This window comes from Cervus canadensis, chromosome 7 (assembly GCF_019320065.1).
Source record: "Cervus canadensis isolate Bull #8, Minnesota chromosome 7, ASM1932006v1, whole genome shotgun sequence".
NCBI lineage: Eukaryota > Metazoa > Chordata > Mammalia > Artiodactyla > Cervidae > Cervus > Cervus canadensis.
The window spans coordinates 36,179,817-36,193,370 of record NC_057392.1 but is presented as its reverse complement, the minus strand read 5'-3'; the positions used below and the strand labels follow the sequence as shown (position 1 = coordinate 36,193,370).

The 13,554-nt window shown below is 40.4% G+C and overlaps 1 protein-coding gene across 36 annotated transcripts in view; it reads left to right on the top strand.

Moving 5' to 3' along the window:
- Positions 1-13,554, top strand: part of ZBTB20 (zinc finger and BTB domain containing 20) — an 846,256-nt gene that overhangs the window by 541,633 nt on the left and 291,069 nt on the right. For 3 of the 36 annotated variants that reach the window (XM_043474941.1, XM_043474917.1, XM_043474928.1), the window contains exon 1: positions 9,711-9,889. The exons of 30 other annotated variants lie outside the window; for them this stretch is intronic. The gene's annotated coding sequence lies outside the window, so the exon portion shown is untranslated. Of the gene's footprint in view, positions 1-5,515; positions 9,890-10,515; positions 10,944-13,554 lie in introns of those variants that run through there. 3 more of the 36 variants (XM_043474949.1, XM_043474921.1, XM_043474920.1) reach the window with 3 other exon arrangements.

Sequence of the window (13,554 nt, the reverse complement as noted above, 5' to 3'; positions counted from 1 at the left end):
ATGCCTCCCTAGAAACTCTGTCTCAATCCTTAGTATCACTAGAATTTTCCTAACCTGCTTTTGAGGAAAGTTAAGAACATAATGAATTTTCTTCTTTTTTACAAATTCTGCCAGCAGCTCCTTGGAAACAGGTGATTATATTTCCTTCTTTACCTAAATCTTCCTAGGTAGTAAAAAAGTCATATCCGTGTTTCATCTCATGGTTTCCTTAGTCAAAAATTTGCATCCAAGGCCTAGGAAAATGTTTGGTCTTCGCGATTGAATGTTTAAACAGGTGCACACTTCACTGGTCTGGCTGAGGAAAGGTAGTCTCCTCCTTTTGGAAACTGTGACATTAAGAGAAAGATTCTCATGCCAGCTTTTTATGAATGCCTGTGAAGGAGAGTCAGGTAATTCTTAAGACTTATTACCTGGGTTACCAACCCACTTGCATCCCTCCTATTTTGTGTTCTCATGAAGAAATTGATTTAATAGATTCAAGATATTATTAAATACATTCTGCATTAATATTATATGTCCTCTTTGAATCCAAGTGGCAATACAATAGAATTTCATTTTATAAATAACACCTTTCAAGCTAACACCACAGGGCACAGTACAAAAGAATCAAAATAGAACACAAATGCTGTAATCAAATGCAGACCCCAGGAAGGCTGATTAAAAAGGCATGTTGCTAGTAAGAGCAGCCGACAGAGTAAATATAGTGGGTCAGAGCAGAACAGCCAGCTGAACAGAAGGGCACACTAAAATAAAATGGACTTGCCTGCCTGATTCACATGGACTTATGATTCTCCTTTGTCATCATTTCCTTTTGGACTCAACAATTGCTGGGGAGAGGTGTGCATATCTGTTTGCTGGGGAGATGGGGATCAAATGTATGTGAGGTCATTAGGTTTATCCTCAGTCTTCACACACAAGACAAACAGAAGAAAATCCTAAAGACAATCACTTGTCTAAAATCCTAAAGCAATACCTACAGTATGATCGTGAGACAGCCCAACAGGGCTGGCTTTGCTTGATAATACCACTGGTTTTCAGAAAACACGACTGAAGTAAGCCAGTAGATCCTTCCCATAATAGTGAGAGCAGATAGTACTAATATGATCAGGCGTCAGTGAAAATAGACAAATGGGTGAGACAGGTGCTTTGTGGCCTTAGTCTCGAGCCAGTCTCCTCTCCATAGCACCCACTCCTCACCCGGTTGCTTTCTGTGCTCTCAGCCTCCTATCACCACACAACCCTTTCTAATGTCAAGGGTTGTGTTTTTAAACCCTACCTGTAGTTATAGAATAAACAGTTCTGCCCTCTTCTAAAATGAAGAAAAGAATTAGGTGAAAACAGCTGAGATATTTAAGTATACCCCCGCATCCATATGTAAAATCAGTTCTGTCAGTGATCACTGTATACCTTAAGGAATGCTTCCTATTGGTCATTTACTTAAGCTTTTCTATTTAATATTGAAGGTAGAACAATATAGGACAAGACTCATAGGGGAAATTTCACACTAAATATGTGATGCATTTCTATAAAATACAGCAACCCATAGTTAACAGCCTCCCTCAAAATGAATCATAGAACAGCAAATATGGGTTCTAGAGTCAATAAAAAGAAAAGGAGAGAGAAAGGAAAGATAATAGGTGAGCTCATTTTTACCACACTTGAAGCTGTGGATTGTTCATAATGACTCTCCTGATTTACCCACTTAGTTGAAATTCTCAACTGAGATCACCAATGCATAAATCTAGGTCAATGGTTTAGTATTTCTTTACATTTTTCCTAATTTGTTAACTGTAAACAATTAAAACATATATGGGCAGCATTGGGGGCTTACCCCGTGGTTTAGCAGTTAAGAATCTTCCTGCAGTCCAAGAGACACAGGAGATGTGAGTTCAATCCCTGAGTCAGGCAGATCGCCTGGAGGAGGGCATGGCAATCCACTCCAATAGTCATGCAGGGAAAATCCCATGGACAGAGGAGCCTGGTGGGCTATAGTCCATGGGGTCACAAACAGCCCACATGACTGAAGAGACTGAGCACTCATGGGCAGCATTTGGGTGGGGGGCAATCATTATGCAAATACTAGTAGTGCCACTTTTATTTAATAGAATATTATTGTCCTTAATTCTGACAATACATATTTAATTATACAGAGTCAGTGTATTAGCAAAGGTAAACAAGTCTAGTTAGTAGTATAGTAAGAGAACACTGGATTATAATCTCCAAAGTGAGTTATTTCATAAAGTGTATAATCTAATAACTCTGCCTGTTATCCATGTGCTGCCGCTCAGATCCAAATTCACCCTTCCTTGCCTGCTCAACAAAAATGTATATGGCTCCTTTAAATATTTCCCTTTCCAGTGAAGTAATTAGCCTCCAACTAATAAAAAAATTTAAAAAAAAATAAAATAAAATAAATAAATATTTCCCTTTCCTAACTGTGTGTGCTTTGCCAGTGAGGATTCAGAGAGACGTTACAGGAGGAAGAGGATTTCCTTCCGGGTGGCCGGTGCACTTCTGGCAAGCTCCTGCACTGTGCGTGGTTCTCTAAGGCCTGCCTCCTGCAGCACACACTTCTGCCCTGTTGCCCAGCAGCTGAAGTTCAGGTAGTTTCTCCAGTGTCCAGCAGCTACCTCCATTACCCCCCACACATGCACACACACATACGTGCGTACATTGGGTGGTGGTTCACATGGCAGTGTGCCTCGGATGAAACAGTGTGCCTTCCTGTGAACTGTTTCCCAGACATCCTGGAATATAGATTTCCAGCCAGTTTTTCTGACACACTTCTCCAGCAGGTTCCCTGCCATTCATTCATTGGCTGTGCCTTGTCCAACAAGGGGCTTCCCTGGTGGTTCAGTCAGTAAAGAATCTGCCTGCAATGCAGGAGACCCAGGTTTGATCCCTGGGTCAGGAAGATCCATTGGAGAAGAGAATAGTTACCTACTCCAGTTTTCTTTCCTGGAGAATTCCATGGACAGAGGAGTCTGGCAGGCTATAGTCCATGAGATTGCAAAGAATCAGACACGACTGAGTAACATTTTCACTTTGTCCAGTAAAGACTGGATCCTGGTCCAGAGGTGTAAGGGACTCTTCCTCGGGCACTCTCTATCAGCCTTAGAAGTTGTGGCTCCTCCTTATATTTGCTTTTTCTTATATAATTTCAGTTCAGTTCAGTTCATTTCAGTCGCTCAGGTGATGCCATCTAACCATCTCGTCCTCTGTCATCCCCTTCTCCTCCTGCCTTCAATCTTTCCCAACATCAAATTCTTTTCAAATGAGTCATCTCTTTGCATCAGGTGGCCAAAATATTGGAATTTCAGCTTCGACATCAGTCCTTCCAGTGAACACCCAGGGCTGATTTCCTTTACGATGAACTGGTTGGATCTCCTTGCAGTCTGAGGGACTCTCAAGAGTCTTCTCAAACACCAAAGTTTAAACCATCAATTCTTCTGCACTCAGCTTTCTTTATAGTCCAACACTCGCATCCATACATGACAACTGGAAAAACCATAGCCTTGACTAGATGGACCTTTGTTGACAAAGTAATGTCTCTGCTTTTTAATATGCTGTCTAGGTTGGTCATAACTTTCCTTCCAAGGAGTAAGCATCTTTTAATTTCATGGCTGCAGTCACCATCTGCAGTGATTTTGGAGCCCAGAAAAATAAAGTCAGCCACTGTTTCCACTGTTTCCCCATCTATTTGCCATGAATTGATGGGACCGGATGCCATGATTTTAGTTTTCTGAATGTTAAGCTTTAAGCCAACGTTTTCACTCTCTTTCACTTTCATCAAGAGGCTCTTTAGTTCTTCTTCACTTTCTCCCATAAGGGTGGTGTCATTTGCATATCTGAGGTTATTGATATTTCTCCTGGCAACCTTGATTCCAGCTTGTGCTTCATCCAGCCCAGCATTTCTCATGATGTACTCTGCATATAAGTTAAATAAGCAGGGTGACAATATACAGCCTTGACATACTCCTTTTCCTATTTGGAACCAGTCTGTTGCTGGTTAGAACCCAGATCTAACTGTTGCTTCCTGACCTGCATACAGGTTTTTCAAGAGGCAAGTCAGGTGGTCTGGTATTCCCATTTCTTTCAGAATTTTCCACAGTTTATTGTGATCCACACAGTCAAAGGCTTTGGCATAGTCAATATAGCAGAAATAGATGTTATACTGGAACTCTCTTGCTTTTTTGATGATCCAGTGAATGTTGGCAATTAATCTCTGGTTCCTCTGCCTTTTCTAAAACCAGCTTGAACATCTGGAAATTCATGGTTCACGTACTGCTGAAGCCTTGCTTGGAGAATTTTGAGCATTACTTTACTAGCATGTGAGATGAGTGCAATTGTGTAGTACTTTGAGCATTCTTTGGAATTGCCTTTCTTTGGCATTGGAATGAAAACTGAGCTTTTCCAGTCCTGTGGCCACTGCTGAGTTTTCCAAATTTGCTGGCATATTGAGTGCAGCACTTTCACAGCGTCCTCTTTTAGGATTTTTTAACTCAACTGGAATTCCATCACCTCCACTAGCTTTGTTCATAGTGATGCTTCCTAAGACCCACTTGACTTCACATTCCAGGGTGTCTGGCTCTAGGTGAGGCATCACACTATCGTGATTATCTGGGTCGTGAAGATATTTTTTGTGTAGTTCTTCTGTGTATTCTTGTCACCTCTTCTTAATATCTTCTGCTTCTGTTAGGTCCATACCATTTCTGTCCTTTATTGAGCCCATCTTATATAATTTACAGTTGTCTTATCATTAGTTACTCCCTATTACTCCAAACCCCTCTTACAGTTAGTAATTCTTTATCTTAAACTTCTCCTATTCAAATTACTGTGTGGTTTCTGTCTCCTGATGGACCACAACTGCTCCATGACTAAAAAAGATTGAAATAATCTGTATTGTTTGGGAGTAGGTAGCAGTAAATCATCTTTTTATGGAATGGATTAACATTAGTATGATGGGCCTTATCCCGGCCTCACTTTTAGAGGAACAAAGAGTTTTGAGAATTTGATGCTAGATTGAAAAGTGACTTAAGAATATGATGCTGTGTACTATTTTTAACTGTACATATGGTTTTAAGGATCTGATTTTATAATATTTTACTTGATCTCACTGAAAGTTTTGTAAAATGTAAACTGTAAAAAGGCAGTCAACAAAAGCCTGGACTCAAAAGTTATTTGTTGGCCTTGAAAAGATGTTGCAAAATAATAACACTATAATGTGAATATTTAGACTATTAATGCTAGGGAAATAATGATTCTCATGGTTTTTTGAGAATTCATAGCAACAGGGGTAGATGGGGCTTCCCTGGTGGCTCAGAGGGTAAAAATCTGCCTGCAGTACAGGCAATGCGAGTTCTATCCCTGGTTCGGGAAGGTCCCCTGGAGAAGGGAATGGCAACCCACTCCAGTATTCTTGCCTGGAGAATTCCAGAGACAGAGGAGCCTGGAGGGCTACAGTCCACGGGGTTGCAAAGAGCAGGACGTGACTGAGCAACTAACACACACACACACACACACACACACACTGTTATTATCCTTATTTTACAAATAGAGAAATAGAGGTTCTGGAAGGTTAAAGAACTGACCTAACACGCTTTGTGTAGTATATCTCGGGGCCAGGTTTTGAGCTTAGGTCTGACTGTGAGGCCTGACTCTGAACCATTTCCCTCTGCTATCAGAACAATAATATTGAAATAAATAGTGAGCTAACTGGGATACCACAGAAGACTTGCTTGTGTTATTTTCATCAAAGATCCAGAAAGAGATACTCTAACATATCCTTAAAATGTATAGCACACTTTGAGATATTTCTGAGACAATCTATTACTCTTACCTAAAAATATATGGACAAGCTGGGTGAACACTGATGATCAAATCCCCAGACCCAAAGTGTTAACTGTGTATCAAAACCCCAGCAGCCTTGATTCAGAGCTGAATTGAAGGCAGATGAAATATTAACAGCAGTTCTAGCAGCACAAAATGAAATATGAGATCCTGTATCAGAAATTATTAGTAACCTGTTAAAAGAAATGCTGAAAAATGGCAGTTACCAAATTAAAACTGGGAAACAGAGCCCAAATGGGAAATTTTGAAAAGTTTGGAGGAAAATAAATGACAGATTGTCCTCTTGGCTCTTATTACTATGCCATCCTAAATCCTACTTGGCAATACATGGTGGAGGTGAAATAAGAACTGCATCACTGCCAGTGCTGGTCCTCAAATTTGTAGTCCTAAGTGTCTGTGAGGGTGTCTGCGATTGATTGGAAAAGTAGCTAGAATTTGATAGCTTTATCTAAATCGAAGAGTCTGGAGACTCTTATTATGAAAGGCTTCCTCTCATTTGTGAATTGGCCCCTTTGCTCCACTTTTGGATGCCTGGCTTCCTCCATGCCGAGCTGCACTAAATGTTTCTACATGGGAAAGCTATTCTCCTTAAATGCTTTCAAATTTAAAGCATCTATCTGGATATGTTCATGTTTATGACTCAAAATATCTAGCATTTAAAAAAAAGAGAGAGAGAGAGAGAGAAAGAGAAAGGTTACAAATACCAAATCCTGGGTAGTGAATGGAGGCGATATTTTTCCATCAGTAGCTGAGAGCAGAGAAATGACTAGAAGCAGAGTTGCTGAGCAGTTGGTGCCAGAGAGAAAAAGGAAATGAGCTATAGAACCATAGAATCTTCATGTTGGCAGAGACTGTGGAGTTCATGCAGTCCAACCCTGTCATTTTTCAATGAAGACACTGAGACACGGGGAGTCCAGGGACTTGACTTGCCCTGGACACATAGCTGTTTACTGGCAGTCAGGCCAAAAACATTTCCCAACCCCAGTCTGGAACTCTGCAGTTCAGCGTGCTACTGCCATTCTCTACTGAAAATTAACACTAGCCCAGCCTGGAACATAGAAGAGTTCAGCATCTGTAAGAAGCAAGAAAACTGAGTTCTGAGATGGAAAAAGAGAGGGGAAATGAATGATTCTCTTTCACTGTGATTCTTTGGCCAACTTTTCTAAAGATATTTTATATCACTTTACTCCTCCATCCCTTTCTACAAAAAAAATAAAATAAAATAATTTGGTTGTTATTCCCCAGGGTTTATATTTACACATTCGGATTTGATTTACTTTGAGAATTCTCCCATGTACAATTTGTCTTGATTAGTTCGTGTGTGGCATTGCCATTGATTCCTGTTATTTACATGGGCCTGACTCTTTTTCCTAGCACTTAAATGTGCTCCAGAGTCCTTGTAGAGAGAATCTTCTCCCAGGGACACCCTAACTAAGGATCAGATGTAGATTTAAGATGCAAGAATTATATTCTATTAACCCTTGTATTCTGTTAACCTCCTAGAGAACTTAAGCCGTATGTGGGCCTTATAATAAGGCTCATGAGTTAGGTGAAATAATTTTATTTGAAAGCACAGGATACTTTGAAATAACCCAGTAACAAAGGAGAGACAATAAAAATGTTTCCGTAGGATACCCTGTGAAATAGCAGTATGGGTCTTTCAGACAAGTTGAATATGTTTCAGAATAGAGCAACCGGAAATGAGAGAGTCAGACAGTATGATGAAAACTACAGATGGAGTGCTTTGTATGGGAAGTGATTATATACAAGAAGAGGGCTCAGGAGCAGGTAGGCGTGGAGTTGGAAAGGAGTGGGTAACTGAAATAAGAGAAGATAATGCTTGACCAGGTCTAGTAAAATATTCCCTGCCACAACCACTGTTCCATGAAGAGACTGAGCCAAGAGGCCTGAATAAGCTAACCTGAAGTTCAGCGTCCCCATTATTGTGGGAGGCAGCAGGCAGAGCACACCCGGACTTGTGTTACACAGTAATCACTGCTGGGTGTCAGCATTCATCAGCCAGATGGTCAGACCCACAATTAATCAATTAGGCTGGGATGATCAACTGGACTAAGTTTTCCCCTTTGGTCAAAAACCCTCATCGTGCAGTCAAGGCCAATAGCACTTTTATGCTGTTGCTTCTGGAGATGCTTCTAAAAATCCCTCTTTTCTTTTTCAGGTTTCTAGTTACTTAGTGTTATTAAGTTCCAAGCTGCTTGGACAATATAGATACCCCAAATCAAGATTTTAACGTAATAGGTTTTTAACATCTTCTGTGTTCATACATAATGTTTCAAACCTCCAGATAGAAACAAGCTTTTTGAAGCAGCATTCTCTGAGGAATTTACTAGATTTAAGGTCTTCCTATTGGATCCTCTGAATCCATTGCAACAACACTGGAAATGATTCTTTCACTGCGTACTTATGAAGATGACAGGTTAATAAGATACAAACAATTAACATTCCATTGAGTATCCAACCTGTGATAAATACTACCATGATAAGGATCAGCAAACATTGATTCCATCTTTATAATAATTCAAGGTGATAATATTCCATTTCAAAGAAAAGAAAACTGAGGCTAGAAAGTTCATTTTTCTTAAGGTTAAGCATTTATCAAAGATGTGGTGAGATGATTTAGTGATCTCTGGAATGAAAACTAAAAAATTATTCTACATTTTTTTACACATCTTACACAACTGTTCGTCTTTAGACAATAACAGTTAGGAATATATAGTGGGTCTTTATTGGCTCTGTCTAAAGCTCTGTAAAGAAATCTTTTACAAGTGTTTCCTAGCCCTGTTGATGGTGTTCTCTTTTTCCTGCAATTCTTGCTGTACCCCATCTGACTTTTCAAGTTCCTTTCTCCCTTGCTTGGGGGCCATCATCACTATTTGCTGACCATTCTGTCCCCACCTCAGTTTCCTTATCTAGAAATGCTTCCTCTAAGTTTGTTTCCTGCACTAAGTCTTTTCTTTATCCATTGACTCATTCAGGCTATTAGCCTCTTCCAAAAAAATGTCTGTTAATTGATTTATTTTTTATGTTGAACCTGTTTTTTTCCTCTGGCTGTTTTATTTTCCTTCTCCTCTTGCTGTATAACAGTACTACTGCACAGGAAGAAGCTTTGGAAAGTCCTATTGACAAGAAGTGTCACTTGCTGATGGAAGTCCATGCTGACCCCATGGAATAGAAATATAGACACCATCTCATATTCCCTTTGTATTTCAACACTGAACTTACTTCTCTCCTTTCTCTTAGCTCTTCTCTACTGCCACCCAAGCATAATTTGAGTGCTTCTCTTTAACCATTTTGTGACCAGATTTTGTGAGGCTATCATTGACCCAAATGCACATCTTTGAGATATTAGGCTTTTACTTATTACATTATTTTATGGAACATGAGGCTTCCTGTTGTGATTTTACTGTAGTGCTTTTCTTTTATTTGTTTGTTTTGCTACTTATCAAATAGGGGGAGCAATACCAAAATACCACAGGATAGTGTATAGGTAACCACTTTTTCTTCAATCAAGTTTAGGAGCACATGGAAAAAAAGGTATTACGGAGATCTTAATGAGCATCTTTTCTCCTCCAGGGCTGTACCGATGCCCTCTTTTCCTGTCTGCGGCACTCTAATTTGTTCTTGCTGTGTTTGGGAGGCAGCTGTTCCGAGTTTTTCCCTTGCTGCTCCTTTTTCTGCAGTCCTTCAGTCCTCACCCCAGAGCTGATGAGGCCCTTTCATTTTGACCTGCAGTATCTCTGTGAATTGCAGAGCTGAGCCCTGCCATCTAAACTGCCTTTCTGCTTCATTTTGCTCCTGACCTAACACCACCCCCCCACCCCTGCTATTCCAGGCCTGGCCTCTCATGACCAGAGACTGCTGACTCATCCTGGCCTGTGCCAAGCTGTGCAGTCGCTTAGCGATGTGGACAGGAGTCGAAGGACTAGAATGAGATCACTGAACTCATTTCACTTGTTGCTTACGGTACAGTCCAGCATGAGCTGGAAATGTAGGAACCTCAGCCTCCCGAGCAGAAAGAGTAAGTAGATTAAACACACTGCATCACCAAGCCCTCAACAAGCAATAGTAGGGTGGTGGGCGGGGGCTGGCTTTTTCATGGCCGTGTCTAGAGCATTCCGGTTCATCAGGAATGTTCCTTTGTCCTCTCTTCTTCCTCTCCTCCACAATTGCACCCTCCCCCCCTTCCCCGAACTTCCCTTCTGAAAATGTCCGGATGGCACAGCAGTCATCTGGGCAGAAATGAAATTTTGCTAATAAGCAGCCTCCACAAGAAATCCTAGAACAGTGACACTGTTGAAACTGCTTATGTGTCTACTGGGAACTGACATGAACTTCCCAACAGAATTCAAGGAGATGAAAAAAAAAAATCTCTTTTTGTTCTCCTTTTCTTTCTGATTCTCTTTTCCTTTCTGTTTTGAGGGAGGTAGTTTCAGGAGAATGGCTGCATTCTGGTGTGGTGTAAAGTTTTCCGTCGGGAGACAATAATGTACATTCCTCTGGCAGGACGGGATGGGTTTTTTTTTTTTTTTGTTTCTCTTGCTGTTGTTTATTTATAAGACATTTCCTCTCAGTTAGTGGAAGTTAGATCGTAAGAGGCTCCAGTGATTTTCCTTCCACCTCCCCTCCCTAATTTCTGTGCTTCAGCACTCTGGAACACCGTGAACTCGACGAACTAATCAAAGCAGGGAGCTTAGCAGCCAGGCCTGGACAGCCTCGGGAGTCTGTGCTGATTCTCAGGCGACACTCCTTGGATCAGGAACCACAGTCCTGGTGAGTGGTGAGGTTCCAGAATTTGATGTGTCAAGGATTCTATTCTTGGTGTCTCTGAGGCAGTCAGAAAATAACGAGTGTTTTTTAAAAGGAAAAAAAATGGAATTTTTTTTTAAAAGCTACCAAACAATCCAACGGCCTGATGAAGATTTTACTGTGTACAGCTGAGAGCACTCTATGGACAATGGCTGAGCCTTGAGTCTGCGCTCAGGGGGAGTCTGCAGTCTTAGGTTTCATGCTGCCACCGATGGATGTCAGCCTTGACATGCCTAGCAAACATGCTGGTGGGAGGAGAAAGATAGGTGAGTGAGTGCGGCTGGGAGGTAGCAGATGGGGTTATAGGAGGGGGAAGTGAAAGTGGAATTCAGGATCTGTTTGGAGTTTCTCTCTACCAGCTTTTCGTGCATCTCTCCTCTGCACATTTACATTATGCTCAGAATACGTAACGTACCCAGTTAAGCAAGGAGTAAAAGTGGCTGTGTGGAACAAGATTATTGTTTAATACTGTTCTTCTGAAGATCACTTTGCTAAGAACTGGCTGTTTTTAAACGTTTGGGAAACTTCCCCCACCCAACCTTTGGAAAATATTATTTGTCATACCCTTGTCTTTATTCTTCTGCATTCATGGGATTGAACAGAAGAATGCAAGGGGGATCCGTTCTTGGTTCCAGGGAAATTTTTCATCGTGACACAGGAAAACTAGATGACTGTCCTCACAATATTAAACCCAAATATAGTATCGTCCTCAATATAAGAGCCTCTGATTGAGTGTGCTCTGAAGTTGTCGAACGAATGAGATGGGGATGGTAGCATGCGTGTAATATGAGACTAGCAGAGGAGTCCACAGACCAGCTTCTGGTGCCAACACTTGCCTTCCATGTCCTTGTTAATAATTCACACTCTCCCTGGAAGTGGAGTTTCAGTTGGAACGTGTATTTATCTTTTACCATCAGGTCCCTACTTAGTTGCTTTTTCAGAGGTATTTGATCTCACTGTGTTTTCTTGTTTTCTTTCCAATTTTAAGAATCCAGTGTGTTCCAAAATATTAAGAGTGGAAAAAATAAAAACCAAAAAAACATGGTGGCCATAAAAGCATTTGACTGTGTGGCAGCATCTGAAGTGAATTGCTCTTTGGAGGCAGGGAGGAGTCTTTGATGTCCCCAATATGGTTCTCATAGGCTAAAACTTCCAAGAACCACAACCCAGCCTAAGGGGCACTCACTCGATGTTCTTAAATATTTGGAAAGAGATGCTATTTTATTGTTTTAGTTTTCCTTGCTATTAACACACTGCCAGTAGATTCTCCCTCAAAGTTGGAAATACTTTAGCACTAGTTGATTTTACATTTAACCAGATGTGTATTGTGTGTGCCTGTTGTGTGGACTCCTGCCCAAGCTGGTGCAATCACCCAGCATATCACATCAATACTTACTTTTGGAATTTTGTTTGCTACTCTGGGTGATTCAGATTCTTAACCATAGAACTCATGCATGCTCAGTCATGTCCGACTCTTGCAACCCCGAGGACCATAGCCCACCAAGCTCCTCTGTCCATTGGCTTTTTCAGGCAAGAATACTGGAGTGGATTGCCATTTCCTCCTCCAGGGGGGGATCTTCGCAACCCAAGTATTGAACCTGTGTCTCCTGCAGCTCTCCTGCATTGGCAGGAGGATTCCTTACCACCTCATGCTTATATATTCCCAGGTTCCCTACAGACACTGACCCCTGCTACAACCTCATCAGGCTCTGTCAGTGACCTCTAGAACGCAGAGTCAGCTTACTTTCATGGTTCCTATAGTTTGTGAAGCACATCAAATTCCTGAGCTGTCATTGTGATAGGAAGCAGTCCCAGAGTTTTATTAGGACCAGTATGCTCAGAGTTTGATGGTATTTAATGAAAAACTCACTTATTTCAGTTAGGCCATGTTAGTTATACTACATGTATGTGGAATATTTCTGAGGGATTTTCCATTAGTTCTCTGTTTTTCTGAAGAAAGAAGCTTAAAGGAAAAATAGTGTTAAAATTTTTTAAAGAGTGATATATAAATGATATATACTGAGCTCACGCTCAGTAGCTAAGTTGTGTCCAACTCTTTGCGACCCCGTGGACTGTAGTCTGCCAGTTCCTCTGTCCATGGGATTCTCCAGACATGAATACTGGAGTGGATTGCCATTTCCTCCTCCAGGCAACATACCTATATTCAACTATTAAAAATATAACCAAATCCTAGCTAGGTTCACTTGCCTCTGAACTCAATCAAACGTTTTACAAATTAACCATAAGTTAAATGTAGTTGATGTTCTATCACACTGACAACATGGAAATTTTACACAAATATTTATGAACAGTATCTGCAAAAGATAAGATTTGGTTATCTGATAAGACTGGTAATTACCCTTCATCAAACATACATGTTAAATTATGAGCCTAAATTCTATTTATGTACAACTTCAAAATATTAATTGCTATATGTATAAAGTAGTTTAAAATTAAGTAGAAAGAAATTAAGTTGCTTTTAATTATCTGAAAATTCATAGTATATTTAATGATTCACTTTATTTTGTAAGAATGAATTTATATCCAAATGACCCAGTTTATTCTAGTTTCTCAGCGATTTAGTTGTACATTAAATACTTTGATGCTGTATTTACATATCAACATCAGCAACTATAATTTCCAAGATACCTTTTCAAAAAACCCAGCCAAGACATATCCTTGTGAAGTCACACTTTTTTCTTTGAAGCTTTCTGTAAAAACCTAGATTAAAAGTGAACTTTCCCTTCTGACATTAATTGCATTTTAAAAATCTGTAGCTTTCATTTGACACATCATACACTGCTTTGTATTGAAGTTTTTTATAGGTATGAAACTAGAAGTGGTTAGAGGGCAGGTGCTACATTTTATGTTTATTTA